This window comes from Hemicordylus capensis, chromosome 2, assembly GCF_027244095.1.
Source record: "Hemicordylus capensis ecotype Gifberg chromosome 2, rHemCap1.1.pri, whole genome shotgun sequence".
In the NCBI taxonomy this organism is placed as follows: Eukaryota; Metazoa; Chordata; class Lepidosauria; order Squamata; family Cordylidae; genus Hemicordylus; species Hemicordylus capensis.
In genome coordinates, this window is record NC_069658.1 from 146,672,877 (window position 1) to 146,691,032 (window position 18,156).

An 18,156-nucleotide genomic window follows, 5' to 3' on the forward strand; every position below is an offset into this window, starting at 1 on the left:
TGAGCGGTGTTGTAGACTTGGTAGGGTCATGGGCGTAGCTAGGGGAGAGGGGCCCCGTGTTCATCCCTCTCTCTCGCGGGCCCCCCAGAGTGAGGGAGACAATGAAGAAAATAGGGAGGGATGGAGCTGGAGGGCCCTCATGAGCTGGGAGCCCATGTTCTTTGAACCCTTTCACTCAATTATAGCTACGCCCCTGGCTAGGGTATATACCAGCCCCAACCAAGCATCCTGTCTTCCTGTCACCTCTGACCATCTGAGAACCTGCTGCTGACCTGCCTTCAACTGTGGCAGTTACTGTTCCTGTTTCCCGAGCCCTGACTATAAAGGCCTATGGCCTTGGATGAGACACGGGGGATGAGACCCTTGTAGCCTGGTGAGCGCCTGCCATACCTGAACATCCCTGCTGCATGACAATAGGCAACCTTGGCTCTCCAGCTGTTTCTGATCTGTAACTCCCATCTTCCCCAGCCACAATAAATCATGGGAATTGATTTATTGAGAAGGATGAGGATGAGGATGATGAAGATGGGAATTGTAGTTCAACAATATCTGGAGGACCCCAGGCTGCGAAACACTGTTATAGAGAAACCACCTAATCCAAGGACATTAGAAGAGAGAACTTCCAGGTATATAGGCACCATGGCCTAACTTATAAAGTTAATACTTCTGTGTGAGTGTTTAATTCTCTTACATGTGCCACTCTGCTAAGAATTCCAGCAGCCTCCAGTTTCTTTAGTCTATCACTTTGACTTGTATGTTCATTTAAATCACAACTATGTCCCTGCATCCCGCTTGGATAAAATCTCTCGGATTTGGGCCAATCTAGATGGAGACTCCACGGTTAATTTGATGTCTGAAATGGAGGTGTCTAGCAACTCCTCTTATGCGATCTGACTGGATCAATTTCAGTTTGTGACTCCTGAGGATGTGGACAAGCTGCTTGGAGTGGTGAGGCCTACCATTTGTTCTCTTGACCCTTGTCCAACATGGCTTGTTCGATCTAGCAGGGAGGCTGTTGTAGACAGCCTGGTAGAAATCATAAATGCTTCTCTGAGGGAGGGCAGGATGCCTCCTTGTCTTAAGGAGGCACTCATTAGACCTCTTCTAAAGTAACCTGCATTAGATCCCTCAGAGTTGAGCAAATATAGGCCTGTTTCCAACCTCCCATGGCTGGACAGGGTAATTGAGAGGGTGGTGGCCTCTCAGTTCCAGGTGGTCTTGGAGGAAACTGATTATCTAGACCCATTTCAAACTGGCTTTCAGGCGGGCTATGGGGTGGAGACTGCTTTGGTCAGCCTGATGGATGATCTCCAATTGGGAATTGACAGAGGAAGTGTGACTCTGTTGGTCCTTTTGGATCTCTCAGAGGCTTTCAGTACTACCGACCATAGTATCCTTCTGGAACGTCTGAGAGTGTTGGGGGTGGGAGGTACTGTTTTACAGTCGTTCTGCTCCTACCTCTCGGACAGATTCCAGATGGTGTCGATTGGAGACTGTTGCTCTTTGAGATCTGAGCTTAAGTATGGCGTCCCTCAAGGCTCCATACTTTCTCCAGTGCTTTTTACATGAAACCGCTGGGAGAGATCATCAGGGGATTTGGACAGAGGCGTAACCAGTGGGGGGGGCAGGCAGGGCACGTGCCCTAGGCGCCAGTTGCAGAGGGGCGCCAAGTGCCCGCCATGCCCCACCCCACCCCACCCACCTCAGTTGATTAAAAAAAAATTTTTTTTTAATTGCGCCCCCCGCCGCCTTCTCTGAGTCCGGGACGGGGCACACGCCCCCAGGAGCCTCCATAAGCACTTACTTTTGCATTAATTTCAGGGAGCCTTTGCTGCCGAAAAGCGTCTATTCCTCTTTCTCTCCCTCCCAGAGAGGAAGAGAAAGAGAAAATACACACTTTCAGGCAGCAAGCCTGCCCTGAAATGAGACTGAAGAGCTCGCTCCGGCAATTTCTACCTCAAGGCCACACCCCCTTTGCATGTGATATCATCATGTGACATATCACATGTAAAGGGAGTGTGGCCTAGAGCTCTAAAGAGTCCTGATAAGTTCTGTGTAAAGAAAGCTATTTCTATGGCTTTCTTTGAAGATCCTTTGGTGACTTTCAGGTCAGTGTAACTCAAACTTATGCATGTTTCCCTGAGAATAAATTGCACTGACTACAATATAACTTACTCTGAAGTATGTATGGGATATCTGGCCTTGTATTTCTTGTCCTTTGTGTTATGTAGAATGAGATTCCTTAATATGCACAATATGGAAGCTAAAAACAATTTTCTGATCTATGGGCACAATGTTTGCAGAAGAATCTAGTTCTTAAGTAGTTGGGAGGTCCTAGTGCAAATTTGCCATGAGTGATTTCTTTGATTCTGAAAGAGTTTTCTTATTAAGATGAAGAATTCTGCAAAATATGTTTTCTACTTTGAACTGTAGATTAATCTGGGTCAATTTTCACTCTGGCAATCTTATATGTTCCTGTTTTTCACTTGAGTTTTTCTATGTATTAGTATTAACAAAATTTTGTATTAGTATTAGTATTACTAATGCTTTATGTATTAGTAATACTGATGTATTAGTAATACTGATGTATTAGTAATACTGATGTATTAGTATTAACAAAATTTTTGTATGTTTGATAAATCATAGAAGAGAGTCATTATCCAGAAAACTCATCACATATGTTTTATATGTATGTATATGATAGTTTTCATGGTTATTTTAATTTGATCTTTTAATATGTTTTTATAGCTGTAAACTGCCTAGAGACTTTGGTAGTGGGTGGTATAAAAATATGTTAAATAAATAAAAAAAATGTATGGTTACTATTTGTATTTGGAGTCACTTGAACCATTAATGGCACAGTGGGGAAGCAACTAGAGAGCAGGAGGCTGTTGGTTTGACTCCCCACTGGTGTGTTTCCCAGGATATGGGAAACTCTTATATCGGGCAACAGCGATATAGAAAGGTGCTGAAACACTGCACAGGAGATGGCAATGGTGAACCCCTCCTGTGTATTCTACCAAAGACAACCACGTGGCTCTGTGGTTGCCAGGAGTCAACAACACCGACTCAATGGCACAAACTTAACCTTTATGTTACAATACGTTTGCATCCTGGTTTTTGGTTGAGGTTCCGGTTTGTTGTTTACTTCTGGTCTTTTTGGGGACTCCAAAAAGTTTCTATTAGCTTCTATTCTTGGAGATATTTTGGACTCCCGATTTGAGGGCAACTGTGTGAAAACAGCTCTTCAATCCAAGGTGTGTTCTTTAAGTTATTTGGTGAATGGATCATGTTGGCTCACTGTAGCTAGTTGATTCTAGTTAGGAAGATAGGTGTGAGTGGGCTGGGAATGTCTTATGTAAGGAACAGCTCCTTTTGTGAGGATCTAAGATCTCATGTGTGATCATAAAACTGCTCAGGATTACCCAGTTAAATTTCAGGCCTTACCTATGCAAAATGGAAATTGCATTAAATTCTATTTAACTTGGTTCTAAGTCAGATTCATTATAAGGAAGGTGTTGTGGCACATAACCATTTGATATTCATGCAGTAATGAAGAGTGAAAATAATTGGCTGTATAAGTAGCGTTTGTCAGGTGCACAACTGACTTGTCCTGAGAATGCAGACTAAGCAGTCCCCTGGCCTGAGATTTTCCAGCATGTGATGGCTACTAGTGAGGGATCATTTTAGATTTAAAGACAGCACCTGTTATGTATTTTTCTGTTCTTTTCATTCTCTTCAACATTTATTCTCAACCCAAGGGAATTAGGCAAAGACCAAACAAAGCCCATAGTAGAAATGTGTTTATTGTTAATAAAATTGCCATCTCTTGCAGCTTTTAAAAAACACCTGAAAATCCATCTTTTCACCCAAGCTTTCCCAGCTTTTAAAAATTGTCTGTCTTTAATATACAGATACAGCCTTCTTCAGAAAGCAGGAATCACACCTATCAGCTATTCAGAGAGGTACTGGAGACTGGATGTAGTCCTTACACTCGCTGATCAGCATGTTCATTGCATTCCAAATCCAGCATTGTGTATTAGTAACCCTCCTGCCGCCCCGCCCCCCAGCTGCTATCTGCCTTGATAGTGGTTAGAGTGCTGGACTAGGACCAGGGAGACCCGAGTTCAAATCCCCATCCGGCCATGAGACTTGCTGGGTGACTGTGGGCCAGTCACTTCTCTCTTAGCCTAACCTACTTCACAGGGTTGTTGTGAGGAGAACTTAAGTATGTACACTGTTCTGGGTTTCTTGGAGGAAGAACGGGATATAAAAAATGTGAATGTTACTGATTGCTGGCACATAGCAGCTGGGGATGGCATGAAGAAGGCTGTATCTGTGCTGCTTCAGCAATTTGCATCAGTGAAAGCAAGTAAGGTGTAGTTATAATTTTCAGGTAGTGCCATAATTTTTTAATTAAAAGATTAATAAGCTTGACTTTTACTTTTTGAGCTGATATTATGGTGAAGTTATCTGAAAGATGGGTGCCAGATATTTGGGGGGGGGGCGCAATTTCAGTGCTTGCCCTAGGCGCTGTTTTCCCTAGATATGCCTCTGGATTTGGAGCTGGGTGTTACCAATATGCTGATGACACCCAGATCTACTTCCCCATGCCAACTTCTTCAGGAGCTGGGTAAGGGAGAAGGATGAGCAGGAAGCAGTAATGGGCTGGATGAGGGAGAATAAACTGAAGCTGAATCCAGATAAGACGGAGGTACTTAATATGCAGGGTCAGAACTCCCAATGATCTTGATCTATCTGTTCTGGATGGGGTCACACTTCCCCAAAAGGAACAGGTTTGCAGTCTGGGAGTACTTCTGGATCCACACCTCTCCTTGGTTTCTCAGGTTGAGGCGGTGGCCAGGGGTGCTTTCTATCAGCTTCGGCTGATACGCCAGCTGTGACCGTTTCTCGAGATCAGTGACCTCAAAAGAGTGGTACATTTGTTGGTAACCTTGACTTTTGTAATGCGCTCTACTGGGCTAATGGGGGTCAGTTCAGCCTCTAATGGGGGTCAGTTCAGCCTCTAATGGGACTGCCTTTGTACATAGTCTGGAAACTTCAGTTGGTTCAGAATGTGGCAGCCAGGCTGGTCTCTGGGTCATCTCAGAGAGACCACATTACTCCTCTGCTGATGGAGCTTCATTGACTGCCAATAGGTTTCCGGGCAAAATACAAAGTGCAAGTTGTAAAGCCCTAAACAGCTTAGGCTCTGGGTATTTAAGAGAGCGTCTTCTTCACTATGATCCACACCGCCCACTGAAGTCATCTGAAGAGGTCTGTCTCCAGTTACCACCAACTCGTCTGGTGGCTGCACAGCCTTCTTGGTCGCTGCCCCGAGATTGTGGAATGCTCTCTCTGCTGAGAGACAATCCTCCCCATCTCTGGCATTTTTAAAAAAACACCTGAAAACCCATCTTTTCACCCAAGCTTTCCCAGCTTTTTAAAATTGTCTGTTTTTAATTTTATGGCTGTTTTTAAATTGTTGCATTGTTTTAACTTTTATATGTGTTTTAATTGTTTTTATGTTAACTGCCCAAAGATGAACGTTTGGACGGTATAAAAGTTTAATAAACAAATCAACCAACCCAAGCTGCTCACTTGGAAGCAAATTCTGTTGTTTTCCAGGGGACAATAAAGGGTGTGATCCATTTTCTATCAATTTCAGTGGAATAAAATCCCACATCTTTCAATGGAGCTAGAATGCACTCCAAATGTTTAGATCAGAGTGTTCATTTGGCAATATGCGAAGGGATGGCTTTCATATAAACTACATTGTCCTGATAATGCTTCTTGTTTTGTTTGTGTTTTCTTTCTTTCTTTTCTTTTTGTGTCCGTGTGTGTATCTTATGTTGTGAAAAATTGAATTAAAAGTTTTGTGTTTTTTTTAAAAAAAATGCTTCTTAAGGCTCCCTTAATTCTTTGATTGATCAGATGAGGCCTCAGCAAATTGGAACAAGCCTAATCTGAAATAATCTGAAGCCTGGAATGTTCTAAATGTGAGGGGATTAGTTATGTGTATGTGGAAATGCTTATCTTCTGCAATTGGAATGAGTAAGCTATCCTTCGCTGCTCTTATGGTGGATTCTGACGGCAAGTAATTCTCTTGACTACAGCATGGACCAACCCAGCTGTGTGCCTTTTGAGGCCATCTGCAGTTACATGAAAATCAAGTGCTGGGATTACAGGGCAGCTGTCTCATCAATAGCCAGAATCCAGGCCTCGTCTTGATGTGATTATTTGTCTTTTGGCTCACATGGGCTGTGTGAGAGCTTCGGTAAGCCATACTGAGGTTTCCTGATGCTTCTACAAATTGCACAAGGTTATTTTTCCTTTCAGGAACAACCCAAGATAATTTGGCACTTGAGATGGAAAATTCAAATCCCACCCCTAGGTTAGCTAGGAGAAAACAAAACAGTTTAAAAACCTTTACTGCATCAAGGTCACCAGAGAAAAAGGAAAACAGGCTTCCTATGCCTTCCATGGTTGTGTAGAAGAGGGGATTTTGGCAAGCCTAGCTTTTCATGAGGCAGTGAGAGAAGCTGCACCTGCTCAAATGCAATATACACATTTAACACAGAAAACAACTGACAGCCCATTCCTCCATCCCTCAAAATCTGGCACCAATTGGAGCTTCCCTTTTGGGGAAAGCAGCACACAAGGAGAGCGATATGGATCAAGAACATGGTAGGGCAAAGAGTTAAAACCCCTGTCCCTACATGTCATGGTCCTGATGAGGATCATCCTCCCTGCACCCGGCATTCAGAAAAAACAAGGAAGACACATGGGTCCAAAGCATCACACCTAGTTTGGCCCTCATGCATGCATCTTTAGGCTCAGGATGCCACAACTGGAACATCCCAATCCAGCTCCTGCAGCCAGAGCATATGTGCTGACTGAGGCAACCATGGAAGGAAAGTGGCCATCTGCCCATTGCCTCCCCTCAGGGCTCTCATAGCCTGAACTTGTCTCACTTTTTGCTGCCCTGATCTTCCTATACTGCTGCTGAAGAAGACTGGCAGAAAGTGCCTTTAAGAGGATGTCTCCTTCGTCGCTTGGTTGAGCAGCAGTGTCCTACCAAGGGAGAATGGGATTCTTTTGAAGGTAGTTCCTCCCAGTCTCTGGGTAGCAGGGCAGGTGGCAACAGAGGAGGATGTATCCAGGCAGAGAAAGGTGTGGGGGAAGCTGGTGTGAGAGGAGGATTGCTGAGGAAGAAGACTGGGGAAGGAGAGAGAGCAGCAGAAGGAGAGGGGAAGGGGGATGAGGGGAAGGGCCATGAGGGGAGGGTTCCCACTCTTCTGTCCTTTCTGTCCTGCTTACTCCACTCAGCACATGTGTTTGTGGGTCTTGGTTTGGGATACATCAAAATAGTGGGGATACAACAACAACTGTGGCAGCAGGTATAGGAGTAATGGGCAACAGGCACTGAGCCCTGATTGCAGCTTAAAACAATTCAAATACATGTGAATAGGGGTGTGCACGAAACGATTTTTTGTGATTCGATTTGTACCCGAATCGAAACACCCCCGTTTCGATTTGTGTCCGAATCTGACCCATCCGAATCAGCCCAGATTCGATTTGGATCCAAATTTATCCGAATCGATTTGGATCAGAAAAATGGGCCGTGGGGTCAAAAGAGTGGGGTGGGGTGGTAGTGCCTAATGGGTGGAGGCTACCATCCCAATTTAAAATAAATAAATAAATAAATAAAAATGGGCAAAGGGTTGATTTAATTTTTTTTTAAGTTTTTGTGTCTTTAAGAATTTTTTTTTTTGCTATTAGGAGTAGCAAATGAGAGTGGATTCATGGTTTCTAATTGAAAATCTCATATGCAACCAGAGAATCTACACTCAGAACACTTCCAAAACAACAGAACCCAGTACACCATGGGTTATCAAGCCATGGGGGTGGTTGGCACCCTATGTTCACTATGCCACCACTCTCTCTGGGCCACCAAAGTGCCCCACATGTGCAATTCTGGGGCTGCTGAAACCTCCATTCTTCACTATGGGGGAAAAGAGTAAACTTCACTTCAAAAATCAAATAATATTGAGCCCTTTGCCCAATCACTCTGAAACCTAGGTGGTAGCAGGCACTCATTGGGGCACTACCACCCAACCCACTCTTCCCCCTCCAAAATAACATCAACATCGCACATCTACAACACCCGCAGAGCTTTGCAAAGAACAAGTTTTGGTCACGCACATTCACCCCCCTCCCCAGAAATGCAATTTATCCACACACAAGAGTGTGAAACAACAATTAACAACAAACACCACACATAATTTTTTAAATTCAATTGCTGCAGCCCCAAAGCCCATGCTCCACCTCTGCAACTCCAGACCCTGTGCTCCCCTGCTGCAACCCCAAAGCCCCGCGCTCCCCTGCTGCAACCCCAGACCCCACGCTGCACTCCCCAACCCCAGACCCCGCGCTCCCCTGCTGGCCAATCTGGAGGCTGGAAGGGCCGGAAATTCAAACAGATGTCAAAACTCAAAATGGAGACTGAAGGAGAAAGAGTTTTTGTGATTGCAAAATGGAGTTCCAAAACAGCTGAAACAACAAAACGTTTTGTATCCAAAACAGGGACGTTTTGTTTTGGCTACAAAATTTTCTGTTTTAAGCACTGGGTGTTTTGTTTTGGCTACAAAACAGCCGAAACGGCCTGTTTTGTGCACAAAACGTTTTGTATCCAAAACGAAACGCACATCCCTACATGTGAATTCATCATAACCATCATCTTGAAGGGATAGCCATTTTGTCAAGAAATCATATTTATCAAAGAAAATGTGGACGTTCATATGCACTTCAGTCTTTGCCCTGCATATAAAACAGGATTAAACCTTCACTCAACCAGAAGGAATTTAGGTGGTACACGTGAAAGATAAAACTGTGTCTCACAATACTCCCCTGTTTACCTGAAACCAAGGCTAGGTTTTTGCCAAGTCCTTCTTCGATGCTAGAAATTGGGGTGGGGGTGGGTGATCTTAAATTCAGTGTCTTCTTCCTTACATGATCTGCATCCATCCTGTAATTTTTAAGGGGGTTGTCTTAAATTCAGAGTTATCTTTTATTCAGGAAGAGATGGTAATATTAAGGGATATATTATTTACAAGATGATTTAAGTAGAAAACGGAAGTATTAGAGTAGGAGAAGTATAAAGGAATCAGAGCCTTCTTTAATAACACTGGAAATCATAATCAGCTCAGATGGAGCAAGAGTGAAGGTTTAATCCTGTTTTATATGCAGGGCAAAGACTGAGGTGCATATGAACGTCCACATTTTCTTTGATAAATATGATTTCTTGACAAAATGGCTATCCCTTCAAGATGATGGTTATGATGAATTATTATATCCAGCTTCTGGAGTCCTAAATGTGGCAGTTCATGACTAGCTAAGGGCGATAAAGAGTTGGCTGAAATCTAACATTTATTTACATACAGATCCCTTAAAATGGGTCTAATGGAAGATCCATGTTCATCTGATTTTATAAAAGGTATTGACTGATATATATATTCTAATCCATGTATATATATACATGGATTAGAAAACATGATTATTTACAGTGAGTGACCTAAGCCCTATCTGAGAGATTAAGTAAGAAAAAACCTACTGAAATTCAAAATGATATGATAGAGAAATCCTCTTGGTGTTCCTATTGTAAAACATTCATTTGGTTTAGGTTTAGCTGAGACAATTGGCATGGTATCTATGCAAGAGTCTGGCTGTGATGGTGAGAATGGCCCACAGCTAGGCTTTTAAGAGGTTTTCTTTTTCTGGCACCTGCAAGCCTCCCTGTGGTATGAGGTGAGGGGCAGCTAGGCTGGAAGCAGAGCTTAAGGCTCCGCCTCTCTGTTGCTATTGGTTACGCTGTGCTGACATCACTGAAAGACTGAGCAAGGACAGGAAACCCTCCAGAGTTCTTGAAGGAAAGGAGCACAGCAGGCAGTGCATTGTGAAACATGAGCCTGCCAGAAAGGTAGATGGAGAAGGAAGTAAGGAAAGCAAAAGTGTCAATGGAAGCTTCCCTCTGAGAGTAATAGCAGTATTCCTGGGGTGGGGGGAAGGTTTGTCAAATGCCCCTTTCCCCATGCACCATGGTCCCAAACCTGATTGGACCTCATCTGTGATAAACTTACTTTGACCTGGATCCACACTCAGTAGAGAGATGCCTTGATCCCACTTTAGGACACCATTCTTGTAAAGCAGACTGCCATCAGTTGAACACTGACCCAGAGTAACTAAACAGACTCAGACCTGGTTTCAATAAATCCTAGAACAGCTTGATAACTCCTGTTATCAGAATCTGTGCCTAAGACAAAGCGTAAGGTTTAAAGGTTGATCTCTATAGACAATTGCGTACTGTAGCTCCATTAATCTACCATGTGCTGACACTTGGGGAAGAATTTTGCAAGTATACCACCAGAACGTTAAAAAACCAAACTGAAGCCACTTCTAAATATATGAGTTAAAAAAAACAAAACAAAACAAAAAAAAACCCATGCAAGCAAACAAAAAAGAGTTGCACACAACAAGGAAAATGGGGAAATGGGAAGAAAGTAAAGAGATACACACAGAAATTAAGAAAGAAAATATAAGCAGTACCTAACTGACTAAGATTCTACCTTACATCAGCAGCTGAAGCAGAGTTCTGGGCATCTTGGCTGAAGGAGTATGAATCTTTACAGCATCTCCCTTTGGACACCAGCTTGGAGGATGAGAATTGGTGACACCGATCCTAAGCTGGGCTCAGATATGTATAGCAATGGAAAGAGAGGAAGGCTCCCTACTTTTCCAGGGAGAGACTGGTCCCAGATCCAATGAGAAGGACCACCTCATCTCTGATGCAGTCCAAGTCCCTAGCAAATCATAAAGGCCGCATTTGCATGTAACACGGAATGTACATTCCACATTTCCATAAACGTCCCGTGGTTCTGCATTCCAGCGTAACTGGCAAGACCCACTCTTCAGTCAGGGAGACTGCAGAGAGCAGGGGGAACTGGCTGGGTGGGCTTCCTTCTGGAATGAAGGACAGCCCCAGCAGCCAATCAGAGCCAGAGCTAGGGAGGAGCTTCCTCTCTCAATTCTGGTTAATTAAGCATATAGCATTTTGGATGTAACAGGCAAGGCATGGACCCTCAGGTATGAGTGGCGAAACTCACAACAACCCTACGGTTCTAATTGGAGTTTGGGGAGGGAAACCTCGGGTTGTTCTGATGTCTGAACCATGGTTGCACATGTTCAGACGCACAATAAATTCAACTTCAGGCCCCTCCAACTCCAGTTCCCTGTTGTGTGCAGATGGGGCCAATGTGGGAGTTCCTCCTCCTAAATGGGTTTTGTCTTACATTACTAAAGTCTGGAATGGTCTGGTTCTTCTCTGTGAAAAATGGGATTAAGATTGTTCCTGGATTGCTGAATCCACATGGTGAAAAAAAAAGGCAAGGGATGAGTTTTTCAGAATGCTTGTCAGGGGCTGAAATCCCAGTTGTTCTAGGTGGTGTCCTGAAACTATATCTGAAATCTGGGGTTTGTCACTATCTCAAGAAAGGGACATGGTAAGAAATGGTGGATAAAGAAAGGGTAAGGGATTAGGGAAGGAGTAGACAGAAGGCCATGAGAAGCAGCAGCCCCAGGAAAGGCAAGGAGAAAATTAGTTCTCCATAGGAATGAAGATGAGGAGGAGGGCCAGAGGGAGGCCTCTGATGGGGACAGAGGAATGTGAAGGCCTAGGAAAGGAGGTGTGAAAGAGAGAGTGGAAAGTCAGGAAGAGGAGGCCAGAAGGAGGAGTTTGATGGGGAATTATTCTGATTAGCTGTAAAAGCAGCCTTTAAGCATCTATGTTTACAGTGGAGCGTCTAAAAACTTCAGAAAAACCACAACCCAGAGAGAGAGAGAGAGAGAGAGAGAGAGAGAGAGAGAGAGAGTCCAAGTAGTAACAAATGTTGGTTCAAACAACAACAAACATTTGGCTCAAATGTTAATAGCAGAAATTACAGAAATGTCATTGAAACTAAAATCTTGGTTATCCAATCGAAACCCTATTTGGCCAAAGTTTTCTTTATCCCAATCTTATTCATGTTGCCAGACTGCACCTAATGGTGCACTGTAGTTTCCCTTTCAAATCATAGCCACAGGATTGTCTGATACAAGATTGAAGCCACCACAACTTGTGGGACATCTTTGGTGAAAGTATAGTTAATCTCAAATTCCATTACCATGGCCAGTATTCATGAAAACCGCAGCCCCAAATATAAATATATCTGAATGAATGCCTAATCAGCAAAAGAAAGAGTAGAAGCCAGCTATATTTGCATCAATTTAATTTACTGAGCAAAGATCAAATAAATTTGTCCCTGCCTGGTACATGTAGCTTGCTGTATGTATATAAATTAATGGCACCAACCTCAAATATGTATGTGCATACATAGATTTGAGATTATTCTTGTTGGGCAGTCTTCATGTATATTTGGAAATGGGTTCTGCTTCCGCATCAATACTGGGGGATGGTGTATAGGAGCAGGGGGTGGAGGAGAGGAGGGATAGGATTAATAAATCCAAACCCTGCAGTTATTGTGAGTGATGGTTGTTTGCATGCAACCACAGGTTTTTACACATGAATATTTATAAAATGCTTTGAAAGTCTCAGATGACAGCAACTACATATGAATCTTATTATTTTGACCGTAACAAGAAGAAACTCCTAGCTAAGCAGTTTAACCATTGCTCAGCTGAAGTTTTACACTTGTGGTTAAGGAAATCAAATAGTTTTAGTGGTGAGACTGATTCTGTTCATGGCCAGAATTCTAGGGACATCCTCTTGTCGCCAATGCTCAAATCAGTGTTTGGATGAGTATTGTCTGCTGTATACCAGTACTCAACTGATTGATGTCATCTGCATTAAATAATGGATGTTTTCATCTATCTTTCTCATGAAAGATCAAGATGCTGGAAGAGAATGCGAGATCCTACAAGTAAACAGCTGGCTATGAAGATGGATGGTATTGTCAAAAAAGCTTTGGATTCTTTGACCATGCATGCTTTGTACATGAACAACTCCTGAATTATATGGAATGCACCTTACAAGGATTTGGAAGAATGTCTTTGGCATGAGCCTCACAAACCTGATCAGAAAGGGCTTAAACTGAACCTGATGGGGGAGGGAGATGAAAGTTCAGGGCCAAGTTAGTATAAAACCAAGTATTAAGGAGAAGAAAACATGTGCCAAAGGTGGAAGCAAAATGGAGGAAGGGGCACTCTGAAATTCACTGTTCACTACAGCAAGGAAGCCAGAAGACAATCATATCCATGGTCTCCAACATCTATACACAAATGCAGAGTTTGTGAAACAAACAGGCGGAACTTGAAATCCTAACCCTAATCCTAATCCAGGAAATCCCCCGCCATGCCTCGCCATAAAGCAATGACAACCTGAAGGTTTTATTTTAGCAAATGGCATGTCTGGGGCTCCACAGCAGCTTCAGGAGGATTTTTGACGGGGAAAAGGCAAAGAAAAAGGTAAAATACCCCTTGCCTCTGCAACATGGTCCCAATTCAGGCTGGGGTCTCATGAAGCTGCTGTTTTGGATTTTAAAAATGTCACTAACTAGACAATGACATGTTTTAACAAGCTGTGCATGGTCCCAATTTTTGACCATAATTGAGTAACAACCTAGGTGGGCAGAGAGTGAAGTGATGATAGTGTGGGAGCCTTGCACTGTGGAGGATTGTGCCACCCTACCCGGAATCTGTACCCAGCTGTTTAATGGGTAGGAGGAAAAACTGTACTAGCTAGTATGAGGCTCCCACATGATCACTTTCCCCTCTTCCTACCTAGGTTTTTACTTGCATAAGTTAATTTGGAATTATGCACAGCTCCTGAAGCTGGGTAGGACACTTGTTCCACTCATGGTCACATGGACGAGCCTATAATCTAGTATGGCCCTTCCAGGCAAACATGCATAGGATCAGAGCGTAGCCACTATTGGGTGACCGGGTTCAAAGAAACTGGGTCGCTGCCTCTCAGGGGCCGCACCTCATGGCCCCGGCATCCCTCCACATTTGACATCAGACACCGGTGTGTGTGTGTGTGTGTGTGCTTTAGCTCCAAAGAGGGGCTGCACCCAGATAGATTAGTGCACTGTTTGCAAACTAAAATGGACGAGGGTGGGGGGAAGAGAGAGAACGTTTGTATCTTGAGGGAAAGATGACGAGTAACAATAACCATCCCAGGTATAACCTGGGTCCTTGAAGAAGGTTTCCTGACCCAGCCCAGGCTCAGAATGTTTGCTGGACAAGCAGCATGCTTTCTTTTGCAAGCTGTGGATGACCCAAGTGTTATCACTGAATGGGTCTCAGTGGTGGGAAAATCTGTGAGAAAACAAGAAGAGATATGATCCGAAATGATGGTGATCTAGAAGCACACACTTTAGCTTGTTGCTCAAGAGAACTGTCTTTACTACCTTGACGTCTCACAGACTGGATGGTGCCTTGAGAGACATTCCTTAGACATGAGAGCCCTTTCCATCCTAAGGGGAGGTCATGGCTGGAGCTGTTGCAATGGGAGAGCTGTCCTTTTGCAGGCCCATTACCTTCCTAGTGTCTAGCGGATTCAGGAAGGAATGGTTGGTTACCATCACCTGAAGGGTGGCAATTAGGCACCCAGATAAGGGGTCCCTGTTGCATGTGCTGCAAGGAGGGTAGGCAAGATAGGAAGTATCAGCTGATGGAGATCAAGGGAAAGGGCCATATATATGTCACATTCCCTATGCTATCTGGGACCAATATTTGCACTTGTTTTTGTGGCAAAGATCTACAAGATTTTATGTCATATTGGTTAGTTCACCAAAAGTATCACTAGTGGACTAGTAGACTCCCCCCCCCCGGGGGTTTAGCTCACACACAGCTAAAGAATGTGTTTAGTTCTTCACACAGGGTGTTTAGCTCGCATCTCCTTCAGAATGGAGGGTGTGCATTCACATATAGGCCAGATTCACCCTGAAGTCCCTGCAAGCTATAGGGGAGCACTTCACATACAATCGCACGTTACAGTATAGCCTGATTTATATCCAGGGTTGTTTTTTTAAAAAAAATCCACATTTTGCTTTGGTTTATTTGGGCAACTTCGAACCCACGGTAAAGCCTGCTGTCTGAAAATGTTCCAGTGGATCAACACAGCTACGTACAATTTTCAAAAAGGTCTAGTGGCTCCTGCTTCTGTTTTGTGTGTTTGTCTTATAGCCTCTCCAGGTTTCTCTGTCTATCTCCAGGGGAAATTTCAGAATTCTCAAAAGTCAGAGGCTAGCTATTTTTGACATGACGAAGGCAACAGGCTTGTTCAAACGACCAGGATTGGAGTCAGGGAAGCAACCTGTCTTAAATCAGGAGCTGTGCATGCTCTCATTTGCTGATTTAAAACCAAGGTTGGGAGGGGAGGAAGTAATTGTGTGGGTAGCAGAGGTTTGTGCCTTACCCAGTAGCTGTGCCTACCTGGTGATTGTGGTAGGACAAAAACCTCTCCTCCCCAGCTGCTGCACCCCACATGAACACTTCCTCCCTCTCTGAAGTTGGTTTTAATTTGCAGACGACTGGCAAACAGGAGCACACGCAGCTCTTGATTGGGGCAAGTGGCTTCTCCTACCCTTATCCTGGTCATGTGGACTAATATGCAGCCAGGCTCTCAGACTACCCTCTCTCCCTTTCCCTTGCTGCTCCCAATCATTGGCATGCCCTTCCACAGGATATTTGACATTAGCATCCATCTTGTGGTCTGGCCTCTTTGCTGAATAACCTGAAATTGTGTTAAGAGTGGGATGAAGCCTCAGTACTCGCCAGAATTGCTTGCCATGTCAAACCTTTCAGCTCCAAAAAGCTTTAGTGTTGACCAAACCTCAGAATGACCTGACCTAAAGGGAGGATTTGCTCGTTTCCACACTACATCAAAGTACCACAAGGAGACTGGAGAACTGCAGGTTGTTTTCTTCATCTATGCCATAGCGATCGTGTTCAAGCTGGATTGCCATCAAAACGGAACGGCCTCACTCTCGAGCCAAACCCCCCTGGTCCAGCTTGGGGACAGTTCAGGGTTAAAATGGATCAAACTGGCCCACTGAAGATCACAGGCAGTGGGGGAGGGGGGACCTCCTGTGGCAGCACCCCCGGAAGCCGCCGGACCTGCCTGTAAGCAAAATAATATATATATTTTAACATTTAGAACCCTGAACCAGCTCAAACACAAGTTGAGCTGGGGTTCTAGTTTGCGGGCACAAAACCCAACATGCCTGGTCTGGTTCGAGTCCAATCCAGACTCGAACTGAACCAGGCAAACTGGTTTTGTGCACACCCCTACTATGCCATGGGAAAGGGAGTTGCCCACATTTTCAAATGCTTCCATTTTATTGGGGAGAACCATAAGAATGATTATATAGAGGTGCTGGCTATGTCTGTTAAGCATTATATATCCAAGTGTAAAGTGATTTTATGAGGGCCTGTTTCCATTTGAGAGTTCAAAGGTCTGGGGAATCCTTGGGATCCATAATGATCTCATTCTGGACACAGAGTAGTTGGAATAGCAACACAAGTGAGAAAGCTTCCCCTTTCAATTAATAGATTCATGCGCGTCCTTAGTCTATTCAGACATTATGTTGTATGTGTGACAGGTTACATATACATGTGCATGTTTTTGTCTGAATGTACATGTGTTCATTTTAAAAGTGAACCTGGGAACTGGCCTCCTCAAATTCAGGGGACAGATAGGAAGTGTATTCCTGTACATGTGTTGAATACAGTGCATGAATAACTATATGTACATACAGATCTGTACGTGTGTTCACTGTACCGAAACTATGACATGTGAATCAGGCTTTTAATGGGGGCTCTTTCCCCAGTTGCCCTTCTCTTTCCTCAATAATGTGTTTTCTCTTTGATTAGAGTGTAAACCTGTGGACAGGGTCTGTTTTGTTTTTTTAAAACTTTGAACAGTGCTAGTGGTTTTAGCCATTTATGAATTTTAAAAAATCTGGCATTTTACCAAATGAGAGCTGAGATTCTTAGGATACTAATTGCACTGCCCAATATCAAATTGATGAGTGCTTGGGAGGAATCACAAAAGGCAAAGAATGCTCCATATACACGAGATGTCATTTTTATTTTGAGTGACTGGCTGTTCTTCATCCCTTTCCACCTACTGAAATTGTATATTGCAATTGTGCTGGTAGCACTTGATTCATCTGCTATGAGAATATGTGACACTTATGAGGTCATTTCAAGTCTTCAGCCAGCAGAGCATTGTGAAAGCTTATCTCAGAATGGACAAAGAGCTAAAAGAAAAGAATGTTGCATTTCAAGCCATTTATAGTTTTCCCAGGACAGTTAGTGAAGAATCCATTGATTTCCTTTCAGAAAAGCAGCCCAGAAAAAACTGGAAAATACATTCTTGGTAATATTTCCATTAAATTGAGATATATTAATTATTGCAGATATCTCTGCAATTAGTGCCAATTGCTGAACTAATTCCCATTCAATAGAGGCGTATCTAGGGAAAATAGCACCCAGGGCAAACACTGAAATTGCGCCCCCTGTCCAAACATCTGATACCCATCTTTCAGATAACTTCACCATAATATCAGCTCAAAAATAAAAGTCAAGCTTGTTAATCTTTTAATATTTCAAAAACTATTTAGCAGTGGACGTAGCCAGACCAAAAAATGCTGGAAAACTACACATTTCAGTATGCTGTGGCTCATGAAATACCCAAATACTATGTGGAGGTGTACCTGGAAAACTAAACAGAAGTGCCTGTATAATTCTCTACTATGTATTGTAGCATCATCATTACATAAGTTTTAAAAATCTATGGAGAATTTGACTTTTCCCAGATACTCTGAAAATAATTAAAGGATATGCAGAGTAAACTGTGTCACTGCTTGGAATATATTCTAGTATTTCAGAAAGACAGTTAAAATGAGAGAAAGAGAGTAAGAAACTCCCAGTGGGCCTTAATACTACGGATTTCACACTGATTCAGAGACAAACTCAACATTAATAGCCATATTATTAAGACATCACATTTAACTCACTTATCACAAGAAGCAAAGTAAGAGCAAATGAATACAATCCTAGCTCATAAACCACAGCTCATTATTCACAAGCCCTGAT

General features: G+C 43.3%; 1 long non-coding RNA gene across 1 annotated transcript; it reads left to right on the forward strand.

Annotated features, from left to right (window-relative positions):
• Positions 1–2,000: 2,000 nt before the first annotated feature.
• On the forward strand, positions 2,001–17,850 carry LOC128348199 (uncharacterized). Its single transcript, XR_008317991.1, has 3 exons — positions 2,001–2,108; positions 6,117–6,277; positions 12,940–17,850. It is a non-coding gene; the product is annotated as an uncharacterized LOC128348199 (long non-coding RNA).
• The last annotated feature ends 306 nt before the right edge of the window (positions 17,851–18,156 follow it).